This window comes from Rattus norvegicus, chromosome 9 (genome assembly GCF_021556685.1).
Source record: "Rattus norvegicus strain SHRSP/BbbUtx chromosome 9, alternate assembly SHRSP_T2T, whole genome shotgun sequence".
NCBI lineage: Eukaryota > Metazoa > Chordata > Mammalia > Rodentia > Muridae > Rattus > Rattus norvegicus.
Genome location: NC_141542.1, coordinates 13910500 through 13936342, shown reverse-complemented (window position 1 = coordinate 13936342; position 25843 = coordinate 13910500). Strand labels below are relative to the sequence as shown.

The following is a 25843-nucleotide window of genomic DNA, read 5'->3' as shown; positions in this document are numbered from 1 at the left end:
GTATCATTTAAGAAGTCTACCAGTAGTATATAGTAATCTCTAATCACTGACATGTATCTCCCTTAAATCTCCATCCCAATAGATTTGTTTTGCTTTTCCTTCATGACTACTAATGAATATCTTCTCATGCACTTACAGTCTACTTTATGTCTTTTTTTTTCAGAAAGAGACACATTGTTCCACTGTTTGTTGTTGGTTGCTATACCTAGAAACTTACAAATATATGAATAGAAGGTATGAATGATCTTCTAATACTCAAGAGTAAGTGGCTATTTGAGTTTCAAAGCACATCTATCACTGCTGCTCAGAGGGATAGCAAGGTAATGTTCAGTGACTGCTACAATAGTGAGCACCACTATTATATTTATTATAAGCAACTTGTTTTTAGTTCTTATATAATTTGAGGCCTAGAACATTAGAGGGAAAGAATATTTATGGAAAGTGTAACAGTGAATAATTGCTAGTAATTGTGTAAAGAAAACTACAATGAGTGAGAGAAACAAAGACTGTCCAGGCTGGCCAGACCAAATATCAGGATGACAGGTTCCCAGAGAAAGCTGAGTTCTCTGGAATGGATGCAGTGCTTTTAGAAAATGAAGACCCAGTTGTACTTGAAAACATTTCCAATATAAGCAGCAGCTACAGTTGTAGTATGGCAGAGAGGGTGTACTTCCCATAAAACTCTGAGATGTGATATAATCAGCTTCAGCAGAGGAAGATAAAGTATTGCCATCTCCCCTTTCTTTTCTTTTAAGGTAAGAGTAGATAGGGTCTCTACATATCCCAGGATTGCCCATTGCTCATTCTGTAGCCTTGAATGTACAATCCTCCTGCTCCAGTCTCCTTGGTTCTGAAGTGGCAAGTGTAAGCTCACTCACTTGGTTTGGAGCACTGACATTTCTAACATACCTTCTATGTTAGGTCCTTCCCTAAATTCCCCCTTCACTTTTAATCCACATCACAGGTTTAGCATAAGTAATATTCATTCCTCTAAACATAAGAAGGCTTACAAGATTCTAAATCAATGGTTTGATAAAGACCTCAGCTAGTATCTGTCTACTAATCTCATAAAACTTCTTTAAAAATTGCTTCTAAGTTACAAGTGTCCATGAAATTTAAGATGCCCATGCAATAAGTCCATATTCACAAAGAAAACTAATACAGAAATTGTTATTACTTAATGTATTTTTGTCCTTTTCTTTTTTTTTTCTTTGAGCCAATTGGTAAGATATAATTGCCCACCTAAACATACAAAGCCCAGTACCATCCATCCCTTAGGAACATTAATAACAATCTGTAAATACACAGAGTGAGATCTTTACATCAGCGTCCATTGTCCTGCCAGCGCTTCTCTCTCTCTCCCTCTCCTCTTCTCTTTCTGTTCCAGTCTCCTCCTCTTCCTTCAAACTTCTCTCCCACCCATCCTTCCTTCTCCAATGACAGGCCTCCTTCTATCCTGTACCTACCCCTCACCTGTATTTTACAAATTCAATGGGGAGAAATTTCTACTGAAGTCACCTGATTCCTGAGTACATGACTAGACAGCTGTTCTTGGGGCAGTGGAGTTAGCATCAAAATACAGATAACTCCAGGGCAAACCACAACATTTATCCCTTTTTGTCCAGGTAAAAAGCCTTTTCACTTATATATAAATTGAGTACAATTATTACCATTCTAAAATTTATAAAGCATATGATATACTCAACACACAGTCCATCACTTGTTTAGTTAAACAGAACATTTAGTTATCCATTCCAGCTTAAGAAAGGCTTAAAATCTATATTATATCTTGGCTAGCTTGTATAGTATAGATAACTATACAAAAAATATGTATTTTCAGAGTTAAACAGCCTGATAGGCTATGAGACTGTAATCAGTCTTCAACCCCACCAGAAATCTTTGAATGACCAAATATCTATTAAGATAGGAAGCCTAATATGGCCTCCAGAACTGAGAGGTTGTAGAGACAAATCTCTACTAGCACATTCCCCTGTTGGCAACATGAGAGCACAAGTCTGCAAGTCTACAGTGTCCTTTTCAAATGTAAATTTAGGTATTCAATATAACAGTTCCCAAACACATTCTCATTTTGAACTCCAATAGAACTTTGGTGGTGGATATGGGAGTTCTCTAAGTATACTGATGATGCAGTTCCCACTACCAGCTCATAGACAAAAGGGAATAGATTTCACGGCCTTTAGAAGCTGAGGATAAATTGGAGGCAGCATCCTCAGTCCTTTACCTGCACAACAGAACAGAAGGCTGATGTTCAGCAGATGAACTGAGGAGGGATGCTTTCCCCTAGCCTCTTGGTGTGCAAAACTTCATTTCACCCAGCCGCTGTAATCTGCTCAAACTTCTGACCAAAAACAGTTAAAACAATCAGTAGGCTATGATGGCAAGCAATATGAGGGAAGCTAGCAGAAAGAGTGTGACTTTGAGGCCAGTCTAGGTTATAGTAATACTGTTTCAAAGCACTAAACCTGTGAGTCTGGAATGCCATGCAACCAAGGGAGCCAATCCAGAGCAAGAGTAAGTTTGATGTGTCAAAGCCTTGAAAATCTCATCCTGACACCAGCAGGAGTAGGACTGTTTTCCTCCTTGCTCTGGGTGTGCATTTCCCGTGCACATAAACCCTATGATCCCCACTTTTGCAACCCTTGAGGTAGTCATGGCAAAATTAGAGATTAACCTTCCTCTTTCCCTGTAAGGATATGTTCAGGAATCAAATAGTCCTCCACAGGTAAAGGAACATTCCCAACATATGAACACCAGCCAGTAATATACCCTCACTATGGAAACTCCTACCTACACACCAAGGTTTATATATACCCCTTAATACCCCCAATAAGAGAGAGCTATTTCACTGAAAACCATCACTAAAGAAGGCTATTTATCCCTTTGCATTCACTCCGACTGACACCCTGTGAAATCCACCTACCAGAATAAACTTTGTTCTTTTCAGTCCTACTCAGTGCACAATGGTACCTGGATACCTCAAGGGCAGAAGCAGACCTAGGCTGGCACAAAACAAAATAAGAATAAAGGAAAAAGTTTGAGTTAATTAATTCATCCTTTGTATTTCTAAACAAAATTGCAAGTATCCCTCTGCCTCTGCCTCTCCCTCTGCCTCTGCCTCTGCCTCTGCCTCTGCCTCTGCCTCTGCCTCTGCCTCTGCCTCTGTCTCTGCCTCTGCCTCTGCCACTGCCTCTGCCTCTGCCTCTGCCTCTGCCTCTGCCTCCAAAATGCTGCGATTCCAGATACGTACTACCACATCTTGTTGCATCATTTTAAATTGCTCAATTTGTGAGCAACAGCAAACTATTTGCATAAACTAATAATGCAATATCATTGGTGAATATGATGGACTGAACTGTGTGCCTCCACATTCACATGTTGAGCTCTAATCTTCTTACTTTAAAATGTGACAGTTTGAGACAGGGCCCTGAAGATGTCATTAAGTTGAGATGAGGCTCCAATTCTATCATACTAGGGTTCTTCTTAGAAGAGATTTAGACATACAGAGAAATACCAAGGGATGTACACAGGGAAAAACATGTGTGGACATAGTAAAAGAAGGCCCCCTGCAAGCAGAGGAAAAGGCCTTGAGAAACCATACTGACAGACACCTTGATCTGGGACTTTTTTGTAGGAATTTTTTTTAAAACTGAGCAGAATAGCATGATCAGTTAAAGCTCGGAGACCTGCTGTTTCATTGAACATTGGAAAATAAAGAAAATTATGCATTTCTCTTAGTGTTTCTTTGTTACTTGACCAAACAAGTAACTGAATTTAAATAAGTTTAAAATTATGACCTGAGGTAAGGACTGAAAATCTTCAGTTGACAGAGACCAGCTCATTAATAGAGTCTCTGTGGTATAAAGGTAGATTTGAGGGCTGAGTGAGGCCATGGAAGTATGTACAGTGAGTCAGGTGGGGGCTGATGTGTAGTTCTGTAGTAAAGGTTTGCCCAGTGTGCACCATGCCCAGCTTGACAATGTTGGGGAGGAATAGAGGTTTCTGAATGCCTTATCTTACAGTGATACAAAAGCCACAGACACCCAGCTGAAATCAGATTCTCAAGTTTGAATGTGTTCCCAGAATTGGAGTTGATGTGTGCACAAACCTCACTTCTGCTGCTGAGCAGAAGCAGAGATCACAGGGGAAGAACTGAAAGCAGCTTCCTGTGCTACTGAGCACCAGTGCCTCGCAGACTGGGTACATCAAATACTGAGAATGACACTTTCTACTTCTGATAACCTCATAGAAGGTCAAGGAGCACACAGGTAGAAATACACCTGCCATCTGACAGCCCACAGCATGCAGGCTAGAAGAGAAAAAGAGTGCTTCCTTGGGCTTCTACTTATAAGTGGTCTCAGCTGTGGTCACTGCTATTTTTAGAGTAAGGCAGATAGACACACAGACTTTCCCAGGCAGGCTCCTTTTCGTCCTCTGAGGCCAGGTCCCTGTGGCCTCCTTTGTGAAACAATCTCTAGTCTTTTCCATACAGTTAACCTTTCATCTTGTTTTCTGAGACAGGTCCTCATACTGTCCTCCAGACACGATTTGAAATCATAACTGTCCTCCACCCTGAGCTGCAAGAGGATCTAAATTTACATTAGAACTTTCCAGATCTTATGCCACAGTGCTATGGTTACTTGCTTATATAAGTAACTTCCCTAAGCAGGAGACCTGGTCCAGTTCCTTTTATAGGCCTAGCTTGAATGGTGTCCAAAGACTTAGATGAAAGAGGGTCCAGTGTGGTGAAGAAAGAGTCATAGCCAGAGCAGTGTTGCTGGCTGACAGGAGGGGAGTCTTTCTGAGGGAAAAGTACAGTATGCACAAAGAGATGGTATTGTGGAAAGGTGTCTGCATGAATTTCTAAGTTGAACACAGCCAATGTTAGCTTCAGATTTTTTTTTCATTATTTTTCTTAGGTTTCTTAAGTCTTAGGATCTTTCTGACTTGAGTTACACCACTTACACATTAGCACCTGTATGTCTGAGAACTAAGAACATACACCAACAAGTTATGCCAAATGTTTTAGATAAGCTGTGTTCTTACCTTCAAACTCTAGTTGTCAGCAATCTAAAAGCTGGACTGCCCAGTGTTCGGTAAGTATAAAGGTACATTTAGAGGAAGGAGGAAAGTATTTCTGGTATAGGGCAAGCACAGATGCTCAAATTCTACTATGCCAAATGTACCCAACCTTTAGCAATCAATCTCAAATGCTCTGCAATCAACGAGATCAGCTAGAGCTTTAATCAACAGAGTCATGACTACAAGAAACAAACTTTGGCATCTGGCCAATGAGGAAGTAAGTCTCACTGTTTAGTGATCACTGGTCTATAAATCTCCACTACCTTAAGTACTTTCAGACTCAAGGCTGTTTAGAGAAATGCACAGAGGCAAACACACTGCTCCTCCCTCTCTAAGACCACCTGGTTCCCCACTATGTGCAGGCCCTGACTTTGTTGCAGAGTTCCCATGCTACTTGGTCTTCTTCCTCTCCAGTCTGATAGAGTTTAAACTGGGAAAAACAAGAGTATAGCCATGCTTATGTTCAACACGAAAAATAACTCAAAAGCTGACACATTCAGCCTTTTGCTCAAAGCACCCTGTGCCTAGATGAGTGCAGCCCTTATAAAGTTACTCAAACCCGGCACATGAGGCTTACATACATGACCTCATTTACCTTTTAAGACTCGTGATGCTAAGGTGTGCCAAACTAAAAAAATTATTAACCACCAGGATTCACTAAGTAAACTAATTCCCAATCTCCCCTTGACTGTGATAAAAAGAAGCTTAAAACCTGAGTGAGTTTAAAAAGACATTTCAGAACACGAGTCTAAAGAATCTTTGTTTTTCTTCTACCACAAGAGCTAGTCTTAGTTACTTGGGTCCTGTTCTGTTGCCAAGTAAACAGACTTGGGTTCAGTAATGGAGAAACTAAAATACTGGCTACATGGTCTCAGGTACCCAGTGGGACCTTCTTAGAGATTTCTTTTCTATATCTATAAAATGTGAGTCATGCTAATTACCTCCAATCAGTACTGTTAGATTAAAAACATGGAACCAGGGCTCTGAGGTTGGAGTGGGTGGGTAGGAGAGGGAGCACGCTCATAGAAGCAGGGGGAGGAGGTATGGGAGAGAGGGAAAGGGGATAACCTTTGGAATGTAAATACATAAAATATCCAAGAAAAATAAAATTTAAAAAAAAATAGAGAGAGAAAGCAGACCCAACACAGACTAAATAGTTACAAATGCTGGCTTTTTCCCTTTCTTTCCAGAATATATTCATTGATACACACATATGAAGAAAGGACAGAACAAAAGTCTAGACAAAGAAACTATGTATATATTTATTTATACTCACATCATCCCATGATATATATATGTACATATATATATATATATATATATATATATATATACATGCATATATACTTGCATGAAGAAGGCAAATTATGTTCCTTGATGTTGTTCTTGGCTACCTAAGATCAAACTGAGCTTACTAGATATCTTCTGGCAACTTCCAAAGTTGCTTTAGCCAGGAAATTAAAGCTTAACTCATCTTTTGATACTGTAATTCCTCCATGGCTGATATGTCTTCTACCACCTCCTTTCAAAAAAAGAGGTTTTCTTTGTTGACTCGCAAGTCACAATTGCCCTGTAGCAGAAGTCCCTGTGTCCTAGTATCTGTGTGGAGATATCCTACACTGCATGCAACTATTTTCACACTCAATGTGTCACTTTAGACTCTTTATCCCATATCAGAGTGATATTATTAATTGAACAGCTATGTATTGAGGGTGAATGTAAAGGAGATAAATCAATAGGTTCTAACAACCTGGCATATGTATTTAGTGATCATTGATTACAACTGATTCCTTCATGGTCACAGTGATGAACTAAAGTGACACTCACCCCTCCAACAGCTCTATTTACTTCCTCTACCACACAACAAACTGTGGGCCACCAACCAGACGCCAATAAATGAGAGAGCAGAAATGGTATACAGCTTTCGACAGTTGAAACAAGCAGCTATAAGCCAGGGGAAAAGATGGTAAAAGTCCTCAAATATTCAGTCACTCCTGACAGCCCATTGATCAAGTAAGGGGCCTCTAGAAAAGAAAATCTGTAAATATTTATAACCATAACTGCACTAAACACAATTTCATAAAACAAATACTGTCTATTAGATCTAAATCTACAGATTAATCACCACAATGACATTGGATGACTTTAGTACCCAATTATCAAAAACTGAGAGGTTGTCCAGACTCAAACTAAACAGAGAAACATTGGAACTGAATGAAATCATAACGCAAAAGGACAAAATATATCTTATAGCACATCTACCTAAACATTAAAATTATACTTTCTCCTCAACGAGACAAAGAAATCTCTCCAATATTCACCATATATTAGAACAAAAAGCAACTTTCAACAAACACAGGAAAATTGAAATAACTTCCTGCATTCTATCTGAACACAATGAAATATTACAGCTTTGAATGCTTAATGAAAAACTAATCCAGACATCAGTAATCAATAACGTAATGATACATCCAAAAGACTTGAGCAAACCAAACCCCAAACCAGTAGATGAAAAGAGGTCAAAAGTTAATGAAATGGAAGCAAAAAAGTTTCCAAAGAATCCATTAAATTAAAAGTTATATTTGAATATATTTTGGCAAACTCTATGTTAATCTAAGAAAAGTAAAAAAACTCACAAATAGAAAGCCCTGAATGAAAGCCTAAGTGCATGTGTGTTTTTACAGACCCAAATAATAAAATGAGAAATGAAAAAGGAAATATTATAACATATAAATGTAATTAAGAAAATTATAAGAACCTATTTTAAAAGTCTCTTTTCCACTAATCTGAAATGTCTGAAAGAAACAGATGAATTTCTAGAAACACTTGACATATCAAAATTAAACCAATAAAAAACAAGTGAGCTAAACAGATCCATAAATTAGTGATGAGACTGAAGAAAATAATAAAAATAATATATGTCCCAAATAACCAGTGCCAAAGATCAGATGGACTCACTGCAGAATTTTAGCACAAGTTCAGAGAAGAACTATCCAATTGCTATGGAAACGACTCCACAAAATAGAAAAAGAGTGTATGAGCCAGCAGATATAGAGGACAGCTATAAAATGTTGACTTCTGGAAATGAAACAGCTGGTGCAAGAATCAGAGCTGATGTGGTTACCTGTATAACACCTGTACAAGATCATCAAGCCAATTAATTACCCTGTAGTAGAAAGTCCTGTGTCCTGGTGTCTCTTTGGGGATGTCATACACTGCATGCAACTATTTCACACTTGAAATGGCTTACAAGAATTGGTAAATCCAATCACAGGACCCATGCCCTCTTCTGGCTTCTGTGGACACAGGTAAAGCACTCAAACATAAAAGAAAATTACTCTAAACAACTTCTTTTAAAGAAAAATAACATTTTTCTTGTTAGCCAACATCATTTGAAATTTGCCCTTGTCAATTGAAGAGCCAACAATCCCATTCATCTTTCAAAATGTGTAATCTATTTTCTTACATTTTCGGTTGTTAGCCTAGCCTTTAATGGCTGAGCCATCTCTTCAGCCTAACAGCATATTTTCTATTCAGTGTTTAATGGCATTTCATTTAAAGGACTAAGTAAAGTCAGTGCTATATGCTATCTTTAATTACTTACAGTTAGTGTTTAAGCACAAGCAGTATGGGTCTGTAAGATGTTAAGCAGAACAGATGCACCGTCTTCCTTTTCTGACAGTCTCTTCTGAAGATCCTCCTTCAGACTAGTAAATTCCCTGATCCAAGGTTAACTGGCAGCACAGGAATCCACCCACTTTGACCCCATCCTGGAGACACAAGAACATCTTGGCATGAATGCTGTGGCTTTCTTCAGGAAATCACTCCTCAGTGTTGCCATATTGTATTATGATTAATAAGTTTACTTTTGATAGTATTGGCCACATATATGTTTTAAATCAGGGTTGGACTTTTGTCCTCTAGAGGAAAGAGCATGCAGGCTGAATTAATTCTCAATGTGGGAGGAAAGTGACAGAAACATTCTTCTTGAGGGCCTCTGTTCAAGGGAAGGAGGACAGTGCACTACACTTATGTCTTTTGAGACTTTAGGGGGATATTGGTGATGGCTAGTAGCTTCTGGAAACATGTTCTAGTTAGAAAGCCAAAAGGTTCTATGAACAGGTAATAGGAGGCTTTGAATTCTATAAAAAGATGGAAAGAAATACTGATATTGTTCTAGTAACTAGTGATGATGGCCATTTACTCATTAAATATTGGTTGATTACTAGGAACTGTATCAGACATGGAGGAGTGTGCAAAGAAAGAAGTGTTAAAAATCTTAAGATTTTTAAAACTTGGTACTGCATGTGTTGTTACTGCTCTCAAAATCTTAAGAGAAATGGCCCAAAACTCCTGGGTTGAGTATATAGCCCTATCTCCTGCTTCTGTAAAAGACAGTGGAATTCTGGAGACAGGTAAGATAAAAGAATGTGCAATAGGACAATGTGCTCCTTTGGTTCTGTCCATTCAGATGCACTTACTGGCGGGTAAACATGGTTATCCTGAAAACCTTCAGTGGTGGCACCCTCTACATAGCAGGGTCTTAGTTTGATTTCTCTTCCTATTACAAAATAGCCTAGACTAGGTAATTTATCAAGAAGTGAAGAATAGAGAACCTTGTGCCCTCTGAGGCAGAGGTATCACACAGTGAAGAACAGGAAACATTCTAGTTCTTGCCTTATGTATTCTCACCCAATCCTATTTACTTTTCAAAGACCCTTCTAAATAGGATTCATGCATGAATGTGGGATGATTGTTTCTAGCACATGGTTTTTGTGGTACACTTTAAACTTAATAATAAAGACCAGATGTATATCTTGGGCAGCATCATATAAAAATATGTTATGATTTACTGATCGTTCATATGGTAACTTTGCAAAGTTGTCTATTTACTGTGAAATCAGTCACATCACACTAAGTAGTTAGGCATGACTGTATTCAAATAAAACATTATTTACAAATAGAGATAGTGAACTGTTTTTCCCCATTCTAGTATACAGAATAAAGAGGAAAGTCCTGTACTAGAAACAACACCCCATCCCTTCAGTAAATATTTCCTTACCCACACCTTGGAATCTCTGTGACTCTTTTCCCTGTTACATTCTCCTTCAGCCATCATCTGAAGGCCTTGGTTTTACTGTCTTTTCCCTACTTCTCTTTTCCTTTTGTGGACAAAGATCATTTAGCTGAGGCTATGTAGTTTAGCCTGGCCTTGAACTCCTCCTATGCTTCAACTTCCTAAAAGCTGGAAGTGTGTTCTACCACATTTTCATTACTGATTTTTTTTATAAAAACGTCATTTAGGTGTAGTTTGGACATCATATAAATAATGCATTTAAATTGTACCATTTAATTAGCCTAAGAACTTTCCTGCTAAATATACTGTCATTGTTTCCCACAGATTTGGTATGTCATATTTTCATTCAATTCTAAAGCTTTTTTACTTCCTTCTTGGATTCTGTTTTGAACCAGTTTTTATACATGAGATTGTATAATTTTTGATATATCTATTGTTGATATCCATATTTAATACATGGTAGTCTGATGGCATAGGCATAATGTTTTGTGCATTGTATAAAGATTAGCCTTGTATTATTCAAATGTTGATTTCTCTGCTCCCGTAACTTCTTGTAATCCAGACATGGCGTTGTAATGCTTATTCCAATATCTCCTGTCTCGCTGTTATATACATTTTGCTCCCCATTTATTCTCTTATTTGTCAATGAAAACTGATCAGCCAATGGCTGAGCAGGGGAGAGAACAGGGGTGGACTTCCGATTCCAGTGAGTGGAAAGGAGTAAATAAAGGGGTTAAAGAAACGTCAACACAAAGAGAGAGTCCGAGAGATACCTGGAAAAGTGCCCAGAGCAGAGAGAGCCAAATCAATACTAAAATGCAAGTATCTTGGGAATCTTCCCTGAGAGGTAGCCAGATTAGCTTAGAGGGTTAGATTGATTAATAACTACTCAGATATTGTTCTGTAAAGCTTATCAAATAAACCTTATAGTCTCTGTCTCATGTATTTGGAAGATAACCAAGATAAACAAGAAACTGTTAATTATAAAATTGCATTAACAAGATGAGGTGTCAGATGTTATTTCAATTTTCCTATGTTCATGAAGACTTACTTTTTCTCCTAGTACTGTGTTTAGTTTTGGAGAAAATGTCATTAACTGCCAAAATAAAATTTAATGTTTAATGATTGGGTAAAACATTGTAAGAGTTCCATTAGCTCCATTCAATGTATGATGTAATTAACTCCAGAGTTTTTCTGTTTAGCTTTTGTCAGGGTGACCTGCTTATTGGTTAGAAGTAGGTCCTGAAGTCACTATACCTGTGTGATGCTCGACATATAATTTTGGATAGAGTAGTGTTTGTAGTATGAAAGGGGGTGCCCTTACATTTGGTACAGAAATGTTTAAAACTGTAACATCCTGTTGGTAGTTTTTTCCTTTAATGAGTATTTAGCTTCCTCCCTTATATCTTCTAATTAGTTTTTGTTGGAAGTATATTTGTCAGATATCAAATAGTTAGCCTGCTTGCTTCTTGTCCTCATTCCCTTGAGTACATTTCTCTATTCTTTAACTCTAAGATGGTACCTGTCCTTGATGGACAAGCGTGCTTCTTCCAGGGAGCAGGATCCTGCTTTCTAATCAAATCTCTTATTCTGTATCTTTTTATTAAGAAATTAAAAATATTAACAGTTATTATTAAGGAGTATTTATTAATTCCTGTTGTTTTTGTGTTCCTGACTCACTTTTTAATCATCTTTTGCCTACGTGTTTTGGGATTATTTACTCATTGTGCCTTCTTTTGGTCTATAACTAATGCCGTGTGTAGAAATGAATTGGTGGACAGAAATTGCTAATATTTGTCCCTACTGTGAAATGTTTTTTCTTTAACCTTTCATTATGTTTGATAGTTTTACTAGGTATTCTGGGCTGACATCTGATTTTCTTAGAGCATGCAGATTATCTATCTAGGTCATTCTGACTTTCTGCATGTCTGCACAAAAACTCTTGGAAAGATTTCATATTAATAAGTTAATGATACACATGAACACTTTAAAAAAAACAAGCAGAAGCATTACCCCAAAAGTACAGACAGAAAGAAATAATCAAACACAGAGATCAAACTAATAAGATAGATATAAACAAAAAAGCAATACGCTAAAAGTAAGTTAAATTAAGAACTATTTCATTTAAAAAATTAATAGTCCTGACAGACTTTTAGACAAATTAGCCAGAAAAGAAAGAAAATCAAGACCACCGGAACCTGAAGGAAACAGACCGGATAAACAGTTCTCTGCACCCAAATCCCGTGGGAGGGAGAGCTAAACCTTCAGAGAGGCAGACACGCCTGGGAAACCAGAAGAGACTGCACTCTGCACGCACATCTCGGACGCCAGAGGAAAACACCAAACCCCATCTGGAACCCTGGTGCACTGAAGCTCCTGGAAACGGCGGCGCGGATCTTCCTGGTTGCTGCCACCGCAGAAAGTTCGTGGGCAGCAGCCCGCGAGCAAACTTGAGCCTCGGGACCATAGGTAAGAACAACTTTTCTGCTGCAAAAGACGTGCCTGATGAACTCGGGACATACAGAGGCAGAATTCCTCTAGGACCGGGCATGTCCTGTGTTTACCGGGAGTCCCACACCCGAGGATCCCGGCCCGCAGCAGCTCTCTGCTCCCAGACCCCGTGGGAGAGAGACCCCACCGCCTGGTCAGGTGGGCACTCCTGAGGCTGCAGAGCGGAAGAGGCCACCAACACTGCCCACCCCTGCCTACATCTCTGGCCCAAGAGGAAACTGTATAAGGCCTCTGGGTTCTTGTAGGGGAGGGCCCAGGACCGGCAGGACACCTGCGCCTGAGACACCGCTGGAACCTGAAGGAAACAGACTGGATAAACAGTTCTCTGCACCCAAATCCCGTGGGAGGGAGAGCTAAACCTTCAGAGAGGCAGACATGCCTGAGAAACCAGAAGAGTCTGCACTCTGCACACATCTTGGACGCCAGAGGAAAACACCAAACGCCATCTGGAACCCTGGTGCGCGGAAACTCCTGGAAAGGGCGGCGCAGATCTTCCTGGTTGCTGCCGCCCCAGAGAGCTAATGGGCAGCACCCCGCGAGCGAACTTGAGCCTTGGGACCACAGGTAAGACCAACTTTTCTGCTGCAAGTGACCTGCCTGGTGAACTCAAGACACAGGCCCGCAGGAACAGCTGAAAACCTGTAGAGAGGAAAAACTACACACCCGAAAGCAGAACACTCTGTCCCCATAACTGGCTGAAAGAAACCAGGAAAACAGGTCTACAGCACTCCTGACACACAGGCTTATAGGACAGTCTAGCCACTGTCAGAAATAGCAGAACAAAGTAACACTAGAGATAATCTGATAGCGAGAGGCAAGCGCTGGAACCCAGTAACAGAAACCAAGACTACCTGGCATCATCAGAGCCCAATTCTCCCACCAAAGCAAACACAGAATATCCAAACACACCAGAAAAGCAAGATCTAGTTTCAAAACCATATTTGATCATGATGCTGGACGACTTCAAGAAAGATGTGAAGAACTCCCTTAGAGAAACAGAGGAAAACATTAATAAACAAGTAGAAGCCTACAGAGAGGAATCGCAAAAATCCCTGAAAGAATTCCAGGAAAACACAATCAAACAGTTGAAGGAATTAACAATGGAAATAGAAGCAATCGAGAAAGAACACATGGAAACAACCGTGGATATAGAAAACCAAAAGAAGAGACAAGGAGCTGTAGATATAAGCTTCACCAACAGAATACAAGAGATGGAAGAGAGAATCTCAGGAGCAGAAGATTCCATAGAAATCATTGACTCAACTGTCAAAGATAATGTAAAGCAGAAAAAGCTACTGGTCCAAAACATACAGGAAATCCAGGACTCAATGAGAAGATCAAACCTAAGGGTAATAGGTATAGAAGAGAGTGAAGACTCCCAGCTCAAAGGACCAGTAAATATCTTCAACAAAATTATAGAAGAAAACTTCCCTAACCTAAAAAAAGAGATAACCATAGGCATACAAGAAGCCTACAGAACTCCAAATAGATTGGACCAGAAAAGAAACACCTCCCGTCACATAATAGTCAAAACACCAAACGCATAAAATAAAGAAAGAATATTAAAAGCAGTAAGGGAAAAAGGTCAAGTAACATATAAAGGCAGACCTATCAGAATTACACCAGACTTTTCGCCAGAAACTATGACAGCCAGAAGATCCTGGACTGATGTCATACAGACCCTAAGAGAACACAAATGTCAGCCCAGGTTACTGTATCCTGCAAAACTCTCAATTAACATAGATGGAGAAACCAAGATATTCCATGACAAAACCAAATTTACACAATATCTTTCTACAAATCCAGCACTACAAAGGGTAATAAATGGTAAAGCCCAACCTAAGGAGGCAAGCTATACCCTAGAAGAAGCAAGGAACTAATCGTCTTGGCAACAAAGCAAAGAGAAGAAAAAGCACACAAACATAACCTCATCTCCAAATATGAATGTAACAGGAAGCAATAATCACTATTCCTTAACATCTCTCAACATCCATGGCCACAACTCCCCAATAAAAAGACATAGATTAACAAACTGGATACGCAACGAGGACCCTGCATTCTGCTGCCTACAAGAAACACACCTCAGAGACAAAGACAGACACTACCTCAGAGTGAAAGGCTGGAAAACAACTTTCCAATCAAATGGTCAGAAGAAGCAAGCTGGAGTAGCCATTCTAATATCAAATAAAATCAATTTTCAACTAAAAGTCATCAAAAAAGATAAGGAAGGACACTTCATATTCATCAAAGGAAAAATCCACCAAGATGAACTCTCAATCCTAAATATCTATGCCCCAAATACAAGGGCACCTACATACCTCAAAGAAACCTTACTAAAGCTCAAAACACACATTGCACCTCACACAATAATAGTGGGAGATTTCAACACCCCACTCTCATCAATGGACAGATCATGGAAACAGAAATTAAACAGAGACGTAGACAGACTAAGAGAAGTCATGAGCCAAATGGACTTAACACATATTTATAGAACATTCTATCCTAAAGCAAAAAGATATACCTTCTTCTCAGCTCCTCATGGTACTTTCTCCAAAATTGACCATACTATTGGTCAAAAAACGGGCCTCAACAGGTACAGAAAGTTAGAAATAATCCCATGCGTGCTATCAGACCACCACTACCTAAAACTGGTCTTCAATAACAATAAGGGAAGAATGCCCACATATACGTGGAAACTGAACAATGCTCTACTCAATGATAACCTGGTCAAGGAAGAAATAAAGAAAGAAATTAAAAACTTTTTAGAATTTAATGAAAATGAAGGTATAACATACCCAAACTCATGGGACACAATGAAAGCTGTGCTAAGAGGAAAACTCATAGCGCTGAGTGACTGCAGAAAGAAACAGGAAAGAGCATATGTCAGCAGCTTGACTACACACCTAAAAGCTCTAGTACAAAAAGAAGCAAATACACCCAGGAGGAGTAGAAGGCAGGAAATAATCAAACTCAGAGGTGAAATCAATCAAGTAGAAACAAAAAGGACCACAGAAAGAATCAACAGAACCAAAAGTTGGTTCTTTGAGAAAATCAACAAGATAGATAAACCCTAAGCCAGACTAACGAGAGGACACAGAGAGTGTGTCCAAATTAACAAAATCAGAAATGAAAAGGGAGACATAAATACAGATTCAGAGGAAATTCAAAAAATCATCAGATCTTACCATAAAAGCCTATATTCAACAAAACTTGAAAATCTACAGGAAATGGACAATTTCCTAGACAGATACCAGGTACCGAACTTAAATCAGGAACAGATAAACATGTTAAACAACCCCATAACTCCTAAGGAAATAGAAGCAGTCATTAAAGGTCTCCCAAGCAAAAAGAGCCAAGGACCAGACGGGTTTAGGGCAGAATTCTATCAAACCTTCATAGAAGACCTCATACCAATATTGTCCAAACTATTCCACAAAATTGAAACAGATGGAGCACTACCGAATTCCTTCTATGAAGCCACAATTACTCTTATACCTAAACCACACAATGACGCAACAAAGAAAGAGAACTTCAGACCAATTTCCCGTATGAATATCGACGCAATAAAATTCTGGCAAACCGAATTCAAGAACAAATCAAAACAATCATCCACCATGATCAAGTAGGCTTCATCCCAGGCATGCAGGGATGGTTTAATATACCATCAACGTGATCCATTATATAAACAAACTGAAAGAACAAAACCACATGATCATTTCATTAGATGCTGAGAAAGCATTTGACAAAATTCAACACCCCTACATGACAAAAGTCCTGGAAAGAATAGGAATTCAAGGCCCATACCTAAACATAGTAAAAGCCATATACAGCAAACCAGTTGCTAACATTAAACTAAATGGAGAGAAACTTGAAGCAATCCCACTAAAATCAGGGACTAGACAAGGCTGCCCACTCTCTCCCTACTTATTCAATATAGTTCTTGAAGTTCTAGCCAGAGCAATCAGACAACAAAAGGAGGTCAAGGGGTACAGATCGGAAAAGAAGAAGTCAAAATATCACTATTTGCAGATGATATGATAGTATATTTAAGTGATCCCAAAAGTTCCACCGGAGAACTACTAAAGCTGATAAACAACTTCAGCAAAGTGGCTGGGTACAAAATTAACTCAAATAAATCACTAGTCTTCCTCTACACAAAAGAGAAACAAGCCGAGAAAGAAATTAGGGAAACGACACCCTTCATAATAGACCCAAATAATATGAAGTACCTCGATGTGACTTTAACCAAGCAAGTAAAAGATCTGTACAATAAGAACTTCAAGACACTGAAGAAAGAAATTGAAGAAGACCTCAGAAGATGGAAATCTCCCATGCTCATGGATTGGCATGGATTAATATAGTAAAAATGGCCATTTTACCAAAAGCGATCTACAGATTCAATGCAATCCCCATCAAAATACCAATCCAATTCTTCAAAGAGTTAGACAGAACAATTTGCAAATTCATCTGGAATAAGAAAAAACCCAGGATAGCTAAAACTATCCTCAACAATAAAAGGACTTCCCGGGGAATCACTATCCCTGAACTCAAGAAGTATTACAGAGAAATGGTGATAAAAACTGCATGGTATTTGTACAGAGACAGACAGATAGACCAATGGAATAGAATTGAAGACCCAGAAATAAACCCACACTCCTATGGTCACTTGATTTTTGACAAAGGAGCCAAAACCATCCAATGGAAAAAAGATAGCATTTTCAGCATATGGTGCTGGTTCAACTGGAGGTCAGCATGTAGAAGAATGCAGATCGATCCATGCTTATCACCCTGTACGTAGCTTAAGTCCAAGTGGATCAAGGACCTCCACATCAAATCAGACACACTCAAACTAATAGAAGAAAAACTAGGGAAGCATCTGGAACACATGGGTACTTGAAAAAATTTCCTGAACAAAACACCAATGGCTTATGCTCTAAGATCGAGAATCGACAAATGGGATCTCATAAAACTGAAAGCTTCTGTAAGGCAAAGGACACTGTGGTTAGGACAAAATGGCAACCAACAGATTTGGAAAAGATCTTTACCAAGCCTACAACAGATAGAGGCCTTATATCCAAAATATACAAAGAACTCAAGAAGTTAGACCGCAGGGAGACAAATAAACCTATTAAAAAATGAGGTTCAGAGCTAAACAAACAATACACAGCTGAGGAATGCCGAATGGCTGAGAAACACCTAAAGAAATGTTCAACATCTTTAGTCATAAGGGAAATGCAAATCAAAACAACCCTCAGATTTCACCTCACAGCAGTGAGAATGGCTAAGATCAAAAACTCAGGTTACAGCAGATGCTGGCGAGGATGCGGAGAAAGAGGAACACTCCTCCATTGTTGGTGGGATTGCAGACTGGTACAACCATTCTGGAAATCAATCTGGAGGTTCCTCAGAAAATTGGACATTGAACTGCCTGAGGACCCAGCTATACCTCCCTTGGGCATATACCCAAAAGATGCCCCAACATATAAAAAAGACACATGCTCCACTATGTTCATCGCAGCCTTATATATAATAGCCAGAAGCTGGAAAGAACCCAGATGCCCTTCAACAGAGGAATGGATACAGAAAATGTGGTACATCTACACAATGGAATATTACTCAGCTATCAAAAACAACGACTTTATGAAATTCATAGGCATATGTTTGGAACTGGAAAATATCATCCTGAGTGAGCTAACCCAATCACAGAAAGACATACATGGTACGCACTCATTTATAAGTGGCTATTAGCCCAAATGCTTGAATTACCCTAGGTGCCTAGAACAAATGAAACTCAAGACGGATGATCAAAATGTGAATGCTTCACTCCTTCTTTAAAAGGGGAACAAGAATACCCTTGGCAGGGAAGAGAGAGGCAAAGATTAAAACAGAGACTGAAGGAACACCCATTCAGAGCCTGCCCCACATGTGGCCCATACATATACAGCCACCCAATTAGACAAGATGGATGAAGCACAGAAGTCCAGGCTGACAGGAGCCGGATGTAGATCGCTCCTGAGAGACACAGCCAGAATACAGCAAATACAGAGGCGAATGCCAGCAGCAAACCACTGAACTGAGAATAGGTCCCCGGTTGAAGGAATCAGAGAAAGAACTGGAAGAGCTTGAAGGGGCTCGAGACCCCATATGTACAACAATGCCAAGCAACCAGAGCTTCCAGGGACTAAGCCAATACCTAAAGACTATACGTGGACTGACCCTGGACTCTGACCTCATAGATAGCAATTAATATCCTAGTAAGAGCACCAGTGGAAGGGGAAGCCCTGGGTCCTGCTAAGACTGAACCCCCAGTGAACTAGACTGGTGGGGGGAGGGCAGCAATGGGGGGAGGGTTGGGAGGGGAACACCCATAAGGAAGGGGAGGGGGGAGGGGATGTTTGCCTGGAAACCGGGAAAGGGAATAACAGTCGAAATGTATATAAGAAATACTCAAGTTAATACAAAAAAAAAAAAAGAAAACAAAAAAAAAACAAAAGAAAGAGAATCAAAATTAGGAAAATTAGAGATGTGAAAGGGGGCCATTACAACAGACACTGAGGAAATTCAGAGAATCATAAAGAAATAGTTTAAAAAAGTTTATTACACTAAACTGGAAAACGTACAAAAATGCGTGAATTTCTTTTTTCTTTTCATTTCATGTATATATATATATATTTCATCTTTATTAACTTGGGTATTTCTTATTTACAGTTCGACTGTTATCCCCTTTCCCGGTTTCTGGGCCAACATCGCCCTAACTCCTTACCCTCCCCTTCTTATGGTTCTTCCCCTCCCCATCCTCCCCCCATTACCACCATCCCCATTACCATCCAGTTCGCTGGTGGTTCAGTCTTGGCAGGACCAAGAGCTTCCCCTTCCACTGGTGCTCTTACTAGGCTATTCATTTCTACCTATGAGGTTGGAGCCCAAGGTCAGTCCACGAATAGTCTTTGAGTACTGGTTTAGTCCCTGGAAGCTCTGGTTGGTTGGCATTGTTTTTCATATGGGGTCTGAAGACCCTTCAAGCTCTTTCAATCCTTTCTATGATTCCTTCAACCGGGGTCCCGTTCTCAGTTCAGTGGTTTAAGATGGCATTCACCTATGTATTTACTGTATTCTGGCTGTGTCTCTCGGGAGAAATCTACATCCGGTTCCTGTCTGCCTACACTTCTTTGCTTCATCCATCTTATCTAGTTTGGTGGCTGTATATGTATGGACCACATGTAGGGCAGGCTCTGAATGGGTGTTCCTTCTGCCTCTGTTCTAAACTTTGCCTCCCTATTCCCTCCCAAGGGTATTCTTGTTCCCTTTTGAAGAAGGAGTGAAGCATTCGCATTTTGGTCATCCTTCTTGAGATTCATGTGTTCTGTACATCTAGGGTAATTCAAGCATTTGGGCTAATAGCCACTTATCAATGAGTGCATACCATGTGTGCTTTTCTGTGATTGGGTTAGCTCACTCAGGATGATATTTTCCAGTTAAATCCATTTGCCTATGAATTTCATAAAGTCATTGTTTTTGATAGCTGAGTAATATTCCATTGTGTAGATGTACCACATTTTCTGTATCCATTCCTCTGTTGAAGGACATCTGGGCTCTTTCCAACTTCTGCCTATTATAAATAAGGCTGCTATGAACATAGTGGAGCACGTGTCTTTGTTATATGTTGGGGCATCTTTTGGGTGTATGCCGAAGACAGGTATAGCTGGGTCCTCAGGTAGTTCAATGTCCAATTTTCTAAGGAACGTCCAGACTGATTTCCAGAATGGTTGTACCAGTCTGCAATCCCACCAACAATGGAGGAGTGTTCCTCTTTCTCCACATCCTCGCCAACATCTGCTGTCACCTGAGTTCTTGGTCTTAGCCATTCTCACTGGTGTGAGGTGAAATCTCGGGGTTGTTTTGATTTGCATTTCCCTTATGACTAAAGATGTTGAACATTTCTTCATGTGTTTCTCAGCCATTCGGCATTCCTCAGCTGTGAATTCTTTGTTTAGCTCGGAACCCCATTTTTTAATAGGGTTATTTGTCTCCCTGCAGTCTAACTTCTTGAATTCTTTGTATATTTTGGATATAAGGCCTCTATCTGTTGTAGGATTGGTAAAGATCTTTTCCCAATCTGTTGGTTGCCGTTTTTTCCTAACCACAGTGTCCTTTGCCTTACAGAAGCTTTGCAGTTTTATGAGATCCCATTTGTCAATTATTGATCTTAGAGCATAAGCCATTGGTGTTTTGTTCAGGAAATTTTTTCCAGTGCCCATGTCTTCGAGAAGCTTCCCTGCTTTTTCTTCTATTAGTTTGAGTGTATCTGGTTTGATGTGGAGGTCATTGATCCACTTGGACTTAAGTTTTGTACAGTGTGATAAGAATGGATCAATCTGCATTCTTCTACATGCTGACCTCCAGTCGAACCAGCACCATTTGCTGAAAATGCTATCTTTTTTCCATTGGATAGTTTTGGCTCCTTTGTCAAAAATCAAGTGACCATAGGTGTGTGAGTTTATTTCTGGGTCTTCAATTCTATTCCACTGGACTATCTGTCTGTCTCTGTACCAATACCATGCAGTTTTTATCACTATTGCTCTGTAATACTGCTTGAGTTCAGGGATACTGATTCCCCGGGAAGTCCTTTTATTGTTGAGGATAGTTTTATCTATCCTGGTTTTTTGTTATTCCAGTTGAATTTGCAAATTGTTCTGTCTAACTCTTTGAAGAATTGGATTGGTCTTTTGATGGGGATTGCATTGAATCTGTTTTTCGCTTTTGGTAAAATGGCCATTTTTACAATATTAATCCTGCCAATCCATGAGCATGGGAGATCTTTCCATCTTCTGAAATCTTCCTCAGTTTGGTAAAAGTTTAAGTGGGAGAGAGGCTTGAATTCATCAAAGAAGAAAATAGTTTTTAAACAGGAATGTGATTAAAACCAATTATTAATAAATTTAATCTAGTGAAGTTGAAAATTTTCTGTACAGCAAAGATCATCATTATTCAAATGTCAGCCTGCAGAATAGAAAAATATCCTGACTGATTGATTATACGTTTAAAAGAGGGTTATCATCCAAACTATATTTATAACTAAAGAGCGACCATTGAGGGGAAAAAACAATTTTAAAGTGGGTATAAAAGTAAACAGTTTGCAAAGGTTTGTCAAAGAAAATGAAAATAGTTAAGAAACACTTAGAAATTGTTAAACATCTTAGCCACCAGGAAAATGCAAATTAAAACTATTTTGAGATTTCCCCTCACTCCCCTAAGAATATCCAATATTAATAAACTAAATGACAACTGATCTTAGTGAGGATTTGAGGAATGGTGAACATGTATTCATTGCTGATAAAAAATTACCAATATGGAAATCAATATGAAGATTTCTCAAAAAGCAGAAAATAGATCTAGCAAAAGAGCCAGCTATACTAGCATTGGACATACATACACAGAACACTAAAAATTCTGTGAGCTATAATAGCAACCTCAATGCAAGGTATACTTTCTGGTCTAATATGTTATGCTAATAACCAACCGCTTGAATAGAATTTATGGCCTGCTCCAAGAGAATAGAAGCCATATTTGGCACTGTTCATGATCAATAACCCGAGGTAAAATAGGTCATGATTACTAGGGGAAATCTTTATATTTTTCTGCTAAGTGAACACAGCAATAGGATGACTCCTAATGATGTAGACAACTGCATCACTCAACCCTCACAAGAGAAGCTTCTTGCAGTAGACAGTAGTTAAGAGACACTACAAGTGGACAACGTGCAAAGAGTAAGAGATTTGGAGCATTTGGCCCCAAATAGGATGACTCTATGAAACAACTCCTCTCAAGGTTCAGTGATCTATGAAGGAAAGGAGGTAGAAAGAGACTGAAATAGTCGATGAGTCCAACAAAGAAGTATTTTCCAGACAATAGGGAAGGTGCACAAGCACTCAAAGAGAATGACCCTGACTACATGCAAAAGACAAAGTTAAGCCAGACCAAAATCCTAGCACAGGGGAGAAATAGACCCAAAGTAGCATCCCTAATTAGAAGCTACTTGAAATTGGTAACTGCTAGAACTGGGAAAATGAGTTTTATTCAGTGGAGTGAAACTGGATGTATCAATCACTCTGTAGGACAAGCTTCATCTTCAAGAATAGTGACCCAATACAAAATGGATGAATAAAAAAAGAAAGAGAAAAAAGAGGGGGGAGGGAGGGAGGGTTAAGAGGAGGGGAGAGAGAGAGAGAGAGAGAGAGGGAGAATGAAATGTTGGAGGAGATTTATTGTAGATATTGAGAAGAGCATAGTCAGAGGCAGGAACAAATGGGAGAGTTCAGTGAGGACAAAACCAGACTGAGTTTGCCATGTGAGTAAACGGGGAACGGGGGGAGGGGGGACAAGGGGGGGATGGGGGGACGGGACATGGACAGGCTCTGCAGCAGGAGGCCCAAAGGTATAAAGAGCCCTCTGGGCTGAAAAGTTCCAGGTACAGCAGGGTCTGCCACCCATTAGAACTCTATAACAAGTTAAGATTGAGGGTTGTGTGGAGATCCTAATAGGCAGCATCTGCTTTGATATGTTAAATAGACACCTCAGCCATTGTCCCAGGTTTGAACCCTAAGAATGACTTCACTTTGGTTAATTGAATCTGTACTTTTACATTTTGGTTTGGTATTGTTTTGTTTTGTTTTTGTTTTTGTTTTGTTTTTTTATTAACTTGAGTTTTTCTTATATACATTTCGAGTGTTATTCCCTTTCCCGGTTTCCGGGCAAACATCCCCCTCCCCCCTCCCCTTCCTTATGGGTGTCCCCCTCCCAACCCTCCCCCCATTGCCGCCCTCCCCCCATAGTCTAGTTCACTTGGGGTTCAGTCTTACCAGGACCCAGGGCTTCCCCTTCCACTGGTGCTCTTACTAGGATATTCATTGCTACCTATGGGGTCAGAGTCCAGGGTCAGTCCATGTATAGTATTTAGGTAGTGGCTTAGTCCCTGGAAGCTCTGGTTGCTTGACATTGTTGTACTTTTGGGGTCTCGAGCCCCTTCAAGCTCTTCCAGTTCTTTCTCTGATTCCTTCAACGGGGGACCTATTCTCAGTTCAGTGGTTTGCGGCTGGCATTCGCCTCTGTATTTGCTGTATTCTGGCTGTGTCTCTCAGGAGCGATCTACATCCGGCTCCTGTTGGTCTGCACTTCTTTGCTTCATCCATCTTGTCCAATTGGGTGGCTGTATATGTATGGGCCACATGTGGGGCAGGCTCTGAATGGGTGTTCCTTCAGTCTCTGTTTTAATCTTTGCCTCTCCCTTCCCTGCCAAGGGTATTCTTTTTCCTCATTTAAAGAAGGAGTGAAGCATTCACATTTTGATCATCCGTCTTGAGTTTCGTTTGTTCTAGGGATCTAGGGTAATTCAAGCATTTGGGCTAATAGCCACTTATCAATGAGTGCATACCATGTATGTCTTTCTGTGATTGGGTTAGCTCACTCAGGATGATATTTTCCAGTTCCAACCATTTGCCTACGAATTTCATAAACTCGTTGTTTTTGATAGCTGAGTAATATTCCATTGTGTAGATGTACCACATTTTCTGTATCCATTCCTCTGTTGAAGGGCATCTGGGCTCTTTCAAACTTCTGCCTATTATAAATAAGGCTGAGATGAACATAGTGGAGCACGTGTCTTTTTTATATGTTGGGGCATCTTTTGGGTATATGCCCAAGAGAAGTATAGCTGGATCCTCAGGCAGTTCAATGTCCAATTTTCTGAGGAACCTCCAGACCAATTTCCAGAATTGTTGTACCAGTCTGCAACCCCACCAACAATGGAGGAATGTTCCTCTTTCTCCGCATCCTCGCCAGCATTTGCTGTCACCTGAGTTTTTGATCTTAGCCATTCTCACTGGTGTGAGGTGAAATCTCAGGGTTGTTTTGATTTGCATTTCCCTTATGACTAAAGATATTGAACATTTCTTTAGGTGTTTCTCAGCCATTCGGCATTCCTCAGCTGTGAATTCTTTGTTTAGCTCTGAATCCCATTTTTTAATAGGGTAATCTGTCTCCCTGCAGTCTCACTTCTTGAGTTCTTTGTATATTTTGGATATAAGGCTTCTATCTGTTGTAGGATTGGTGAAGATCTTTTCCCAATCTGTTGGTTGCTGTTTTGTCCTAACCACAGTGTCCTTTGCCTTACAGAAGCTTTGCAGTTTTATGAGATACCATTTCTCAATTCTTGATCTTAGAGCATAAGCCATTGGTGTTTTGTTCAGGAAATTTTCTCCAGTGCCCATGTGTTCCAGATGCTTCCCTAGTTTTTCTTCTATTAGTTTGAGTGTATCTGGTTTGATGTGGAGGTCCTTGATCCACTTGGACTTAAGCTTTGTACAAGGTGATAAGCATGGATCAATCTGCATTCTTCTACATGTTGACCTCCAGTTGAACCAGCACCATTTGCTGAAAATGCTATCTTTTTTCCATTGGATGGTTTTGACTCCTTTGTCAAAATTCAAGTGACCATAGGTGTGTGGGTTCATTTCTGGGTCTTCAATTCTATTCCATTGGTCTATCTGTCTTTCTCTGTACCAATACCATGCAGTTTTTATCACTATTGCTCTGTAATACAGCTTGAGTTCAGGGATAGTGATTCCCCCTGAAGTCCTTTTATTGTTGAGGATAGTTTTAGCTATCCTGGGTTTTTTCTTATTCCAGATGAATTTGCAAATTGTTCTGTCTAACTCTCTGAAGAATTGGATTGGTCTTTTGATGGGGATTGCATTGAATCTGTAGATCACTTTTGGTAAAATGGCCATTTTTACTATATTAATCTTGCCAATCCATGAGCATGGGAGATCTTTCCATCTTCGGAAATCTTCCTCAATTTCTTTTTTTTTTCAGAGTTAATAACATGTTACCAGAGCTCACTTCATAATGCACAGTTACATTTGATTTACCATCTAAATAAGAAGGTTGCATGGAATCATTTGACAGAATAATGAAGGATTCCTTCACATTCAAAGTTATAAAGTTATCAATTACCTAAAAGGCTTGGTAAATAACATAACATTTTATCTTCTATAATAATTAGTGTCTGGCACCTAGAAGTTAGATTGTTTTCCCCGTATTGTTACAAACTCTCAAAACCAGCTTTGTCTTGTGTTCTCAGCTCAGGGAACTCAGGAG

General features: G+C 39.6%; 1 protein-coding gene across 9 annotated transcripts in view; it reads right to left on the bottom strand.

Annotated features, from left to right (window-relative positions):
• The window catches only part of Sult1c2 (sulfotransferase family 1C member 2), a 64309-nt gene that overhangs the window by 15250 nt on the left and 23216 nt on the right, over positions 1-25843 (bottom strand). For 2 of the 9 annotated variants that reach the window (XM_087564663.1, XM_087564656.1), the window contains exons 2-3: positions 8705-8870; positions 2942-3020 (exon numbers count right to left, since the gene is read on the bottom strand). The gene's annotated coding sequence lies outside the window, so the exon portion shown is untranslated. 9 annotated transcript variants of the gene reach the window in all.